We start from the raw sequence: 6955 nt of genomic DNA, 5'->3' as shown, positions 1-6955 counted from the left end.
CATGGCTAAGGAAAAATAATTTTATAATTAATCAGGTCTAAATAAAATAAATTAAATACTGAAAGGGCAAAAAATTATCTTAAAGCTTTTACACTTCAATGCTCAGTTTTGCTGTGAACCTAAAACTGTTTTAAAATTAAATTATGTTAAATAGAAATAATTATTTGTGGGACATTTAATGTTTCTTGATTAACCCTTGGACTTGTAGAGATTTTAACTTAGAACAGGCATAAAAATTGTAACAATTGTTATTGTGAATAGAATAGAATATTGTTCTGAGAACAGTAAATATTTCTTGAGAATTTCGATGTGTCCGAGGCTGGAATATTTTCACATATTGTTTAACTCTTTTGTCTTATATACTATTTTGTCTTTAAAACAATCAGATGAGGAAAATGAGGCTCAGATAGCAACTAGCCTGACCCAAATCACACAGCTAGAAAGCAGAGGATGCAGGATTTAAACCCAGAACCTGTTTGACTATTCACTACACTCTACCACCACCTCCAAGGAACGTGGTGCGTATATGATACTTGAGGACATATCAACAGTCACGACTAAGATTTAGTAAAACGGTGGAGAAATGAAGACAATGTTGAAAGAGAAAGAGTTCTAAGCCAACCACAATTAAAGTCTGAGTATGAAGAAGTCATGCAAAATATTTAACAATTTTACAAATGAAGAAGATGAGGCTAAGAGAGAATTCATTGCTTGCCTTATCGGACATCACAGTCCTCACTAATTATTTTAGTTTGTGTTTTCTTTCACATGTCTTGAAACTTGCACCATCCTATAATAGTCACTAGAATTTAGTACTTAATTTTTCTCTCGTTTCTGTGCATCTGTGCATGGAGAGGGATACCCCTGCTGCATGCTGATAGAAACTGACATTGTTTGAAAACACCTACTTTCATTTCCTAAATATGTGACTTCAAATATAACATAATTAAATATATAAATACTTAGGATATTTTTCTCTCTCTTAAAATTTATCTCAGCTTTGCAGGCCATAAGCTCAGAAATATGTGTTCCTTGTAAAAGCCACCATCTTGACCTCTTATTCTCCAACCATTAGCACAGTAAGTGTGCATTTAAACAGTTAACTAGCTATGAAATTGTTGGTAGAGGAGTTCTACAAAAACTGCAATGTATTAAAATCCTGTTTGGTCACAACTTTCTGAGGGAGGGAAGAAAACTTCATATGAGTTATGGCGATGTAATTTATGTTGATTATAAGAAAAAATTTGTTTAGGCCAATAAAATTCAAATTAACAAAGCACATTCAGAAACGAGGTTTAAAACATAAATAGCATGAAATAGGGGAGATTAGAGCTAATATTTTCCAGGAGCTAAATAAACACACAAGCTCATATAGCATTTATTGTAAAGGTTAGAAGAGAAATCTAATTCAATATATTTAATGTACATGTAGAATGATTAGAATCTGTCTGGTTCTTGATAAATATAATCTAAAGAATTAGTTTAGACATCTTTCTCCCATCTTCAGTCAGAGTTTTATAAATTAATGAAATTATCTATTATCATTTCATCTTAGATGTCATAAGACTTTGGAAACAGGGGGTATTAGGGACTAATTTACAACACATAAATAGCTTGAACAGGTGGTACTTAATACCATCACAGATACTGGTCACTGGGTAGAGTTCACAGTTATGGAAGTGAATGCCAATTAGAAAAATGTTCATATCCTCATCACTGAGTAAACTTAAACTAAGTGAAAAGACACCACTTGCCAGGTGCAGTGGCTCAGGCCTGTAATCCCAGCACTTTGGGAGGCCGAGGCAGGCAGATCACGAGGTCAGGAGATCGAGACCATCCTGGCTAACAGGGTGAAACCCCGTCTCTACTAAAAATGCAAAAAAAAAAATTAGCCAGGCGTGGTTGCGGACAACTGTAGTCCCAGCTACTCGGGAGGCTGAGGCAGGAGAATGGTGTGAACCCGGGAGGCGGAGCTTGCAGTGAGCCGAGATTGCACCACTGCACTCCAGCCTGGGCGACAGAGCGAGACTCCGTCTCAGGAAAAAAAAAAAAAGAATGGATGAATACAAATGCCTTTAATTCCGTTCAGACTTAAGACTTCACAGTTCTCAGAGACACCAAAGAAATTCTTTCCAAAAGTTTTTTTTGCAGAGATATATTTAAAGGCATAATTATATTTTTAAGAGCTTCCCAGATTGTAACAAATATAAGTAACTTCAACTAGCAAATAAGAAATTCATAAATGTAGCTAGCTGCTCAGTATTGCTGATTTGATATCATTTGATATCTTCGAAGTGTACCAACATTTAATGAGGATATAACTGAGTGAATCCTGCAACAGAAATATTAACATATGTGCTAAAATGAGCTATAATGGATATATATATTTCCAATGTCATTTAGAGCAAATACTTATATTAATCAGGCTGAATTATATGACTCCTACATTGAATCTTTGAACAATTGAGTTACAGTGGCAAATAATAGACAAATAAAGAAATGACATAATTAGATCATAAACTGATTTAGTAGTCTTATATAATTTTTATGTAGAGCCTGAAGGAAGAGTGCTGATCATGAAATAGTATCCTAAAAGAATGCAGCTATTACTTAATAATACAAGGAAATCAGAAAATTTGTCAAGGATCATGCAGCATAGTGAGTAGTGATGATTTACATATATCTGAATAGATGATTTACATATATCAGAATAGATGATTTACATATATCAGAACTGATGATTTACATATATCAGAACTGATGATTTACATATATCAGAATAGATGATTTACATATATCAGAATTGATGACTTACATATATCAGAATATTCATCCCTTAACTTAACTACTCATAGATAACAACTTGAGCATTGTGAAATGTTGTTTTCTCTCTGAGGTATTCTTTCAGATCCTACATACCAGTGAAACTACTGACATCAGCTCCTCCGAAGGGCTCCAGGAGAAGCTGACTCACTAAAGGGTGAAGTTTCTATATCCTGGTGATTTAAGATTTAATCCCCCTAACCCAAACCAGTCAGTGACCCCATTTATCCAGCCCCTGGTCCTCTACAATCCCTTCACCCCAACCAAGTACTCTCTGGAAAGACAGATTTGAGGGTGCTCGCATCTCCTCACTCAGCTGTCCTGCAATCATTAAACTCCTTCTTTACTGCAAACTCTGTTTATCAATTTATCAGACTGTGACTGCACAGCAGTCAGAGAATACAAACACGTGAGTCCTGTATCATTTATAAATATTTAACTTTTATATATATTTAACTTCTATACACATAATTGACTATTTTGTATATTACTATTAGTAGGTAATAATAATATTTATATTTCCTCCATAGGTAGCTTCTGGGGCATTTCTGCCTGGTAAATTTTATTCTTTAATGACAAAGACTAAAGTAAGTAACTTTAAAATATTATTGAGAATTTTTTTTCTATTGATGGGACACTGAATTTGTAGGTAGAAATAAAAACCTAGCTTTTTACTAAACTTAATTTTAAACACAATTCAAAATATAAATATAAAATTAAGAATTTCCAAAATTAAACTTAGTTTTAGAAACTCACATAAGCAAGTGTAATACTGAAGAGCAAAGAAACTGTGGTCTACAAAAAAAATTATAAGTAATTCATGAAATCTAAGGGCTAATTTGTGAAGTAAATTAGGAGGATATTTTATGCTGTAGCACCATCCTAGAGACCAAGAGAATCGCTCTAGGAAAACCTGCTCAACTCTTTTTAACCAGAAATTCTTTCTTTCTCCAGAAATCCCTTTCAGGTAATGCCTAATAATATCTCACTGAACATGTATTAGAAATCGTAGTTTAATTTTTAATTAAATAATTCAGTGAAAATATATTAATTGTAAAGATAAATTTTAACACATATGGGAATACTAGACTTACGGTGGTCATCAACCCAAAATGCTACAAAATTACATGGAATGGTTAGTTTGGCAAAAATAAATATCAACACTACCACCAAAAACCTAGGTTTCAAAAAGAAATACAAGAAGCATTCCAAAATGTTAAAAATTTTTCATTTGTCTACTTTCTAAATGCTCTTTAAAATACTTATGTCATCATAATTTTGAAGTTTAAAAGTAAAGAAATAGTTCTCCTAGTTAATATACTGCCTTAAAGTTACTCTGGCTCACAAACAGAACAAATCAAAGCATGACTTGACAGCCGTCAAATTACAGGAAATTGAAGCTAAATGAAATTGGACACCTCACCTCATCTAAACTCCTTACTTTATAAGAAGGAAAAGCCTCACAAAATGTTGAGGTCATTTAGCTTAAAGTCATCAGGTGAGTTAGAGATAATCTGAGAACACCACTTTTTTTCTCTTTGTTACTATTCTCTCATGAAATTTTGCCTGAAAACAGGTCTACTAAAGATATAAGAATTTGTAATGAAGATGAATATATATCATTGTCTTTCTGCTTAGGGTTGTTCAATATTTTCCCATTGATAATATATAAAATCCTACCTACTTTGACCTCCTATCATTGCCTTTCTGCTTAGGGTTGTTCAATATTTTCCCATTGATAATATATAAAATCCTACCTACTTTGACCCCCTATCATTGCCTTTCTGCTTAGGGTTGTTCAATATTTTCCCATTGATAATATATAAAATCCTACCTACTTTGACCTCCTCTCCCACCATTTCCTTGCTATCTCCTAGAACTTCATTCTTGACTCCAAAGCTGCACCCTCCTGCATCAGTTTCTTTTGTTTGAAATCTTCAGCCCTTCATAAATTTCATCCACCAAACTCCTATTTATCCTTTAACTCCCTATTATTTTTTCTTACACTGCCACATTTTCCTTCATTAGCACATATCCAATTTAAAGTTATATAGTTTGAGTTTTTGCTTGACTTTCTGTTTCTCCATTAAAGCATAAGCTCCACAAAAGCAAGTATCATGTCTGATTTAACAGGGTATATTCTATTCTTATAAGAGTGCTGCCACGTAAGTGTCAATGAATGTTTGTGAAATAAATGAAGGACTAAAGGAGTGACTGAACAAATAAAAATAAGTTCTCTGTGTGTATTGTATGTGTGAATAAGATTTTGAGTTTGGCCAAGGCAGTTAATCACATATTAACAACTCATTAAAGTTTATTGCTATGAGGTACACAATTGGTTCAACACCAAATTCTAAGATGAAACAAGGTTTGTGTTCAGAAATATAGTGTCACTTTTTCTAATATCAGTTGCCCTCCAACTATCAGCATGACACATGCAAACCATTGATACGTGTTTTTCTGTTTTTTTTTTTGTATTGAAGATACAACATGAAGGAAAATTATTATATTTCTAATAGGAAGTCCTGTTCTAAATGACAACAAATCTGAGCGTGAACACATTTGTTTAAAAGAGAGAGATTAAAAAGATGAGATTCTGTTTGTACAGTATATAACTGAAGAGAGTTGTATCTAGCAATTTGACAAGAAAGGTGAAACAGAACATTAACCTGAGCACACAAGTTCAGCTAATGATCTGGGATGGGGAGTTGTGGGTAGAGAGGAGGACAAAGACGAAAGACAACCGTTTACCCCAAGTTACTCTCCAAAGATGAGAAAAAGCCCTCTTAGTAATGTCTTTCAAAATCTAACTACTTTCAAGAACACATCGATAAGATACAGAGAGATAACAATCAAGTTGGACAGTAACTTAAAAGTCAGATGTCTTTTTAAGCATAAGTAACTTAGAACTGTAAAGTAAAAAACACTAAATGTCATTGACTTTAAAGTGGATACTGAAGAAAAAGAAAACCCTTCTATTAAAAACTAGACTACATGCAGTAACTTATGTAGAAAACTTAGCATAAATATTTATACAAAATTGCCCTACCCTATTTTATTAAAGTATGACATTATAAATTAAGAGAAAATCATTTTAAAAATGAGTTATATTTTAGGCCTTTTTTCTCAAAATGAGTTTCATAAATTGATATGGTTATTAGCATAGGAATTTCAATAATAGGAACAAAGAAACCAAAAGAAAATGTGTGTGTGTGTATGTATACAATTACCTGGCATTCCAACTTCAACATGTTTAAAAATATTTCAGTAAAAAATGTTAGATTTATTTTAAGGTAGTTTGTAAGATATTTATTAGGTTTATTTGTAGGCCTTGCACACTAAGTTAAGCAACACTATCATAAAATAAATTATTTAATAATGAAACAGAAACTCAAAGCTTCATATTATAATTAAATAAACTCTAAAGTATCTAGTAACTTCAACTGTATCCCTAAAATAACATCAGGTCTACAGTGTGTATCAACTTGTCCAGAGGAAACGCAACAATGAAAGAAAGAAAGAGATATCTATTTTTTCATAAAAGATCAACACACTTTGTCCAATTTTTTTGTCCAACTGCTATCAAGTGGGCCAACGCTAATGGCAAATAAAAGAGCTGCCATTCAACATGCATTCTAGTAGTGAATATTAACTGACTACTCTGTGAAAGCAGTGTTCGTTGAACAAATAAAAGAATCTTTGCCTGCGTGACGCTTATATTTTGGTCACTTTACATTTTACTGGAGGAAACGTGAAGAATAGAATACGAGCAATATTAACAACATCATTCCACTAGAAGGTCTCCAGTGACTGATACTTTCAGACTCATGTCAATGACCCTATATGATCTTTATATTCCAAGGAGCATGGCAATGGATTTTAACATTTCCAAATTAAAAGGTAATGGTAAAGTAATGATAACCAACACAAAAATGACTCCCTGGAAACGACAGCAACTCATTTCAAATGGCTTTGGAATGCCATTAGGACAGTACCTTTTTCTTTGTAATGCAAAAGTCTCACAATCCAGAGAGCAGGTCTTGTGAATTTTGTGAATTTTGATGAGAGGTAAGGCATTACAGAAAGACCCAAAAGTCATGCTCCAGATTCCGGCAATATAGCTAGTAGGACA

Source organism: Symphalangus syndactylus, chromosome 12 (genome assembly GCF_028878055.3).
Source record: "Symphalangus syndactylus isolate Jambi chromosome 12, NHGRI_mSymSyn1-v2.1_pri, whole genome shotgun sequence".
NCBI lineage: Eukaryota > Metazoa > Chordata > Mammalia > Primates > Hylobatidae > Symphalangus > Symphalangus syndactylus.
This window is presented reverse-complemented; position numbering follows the sequence as displayed.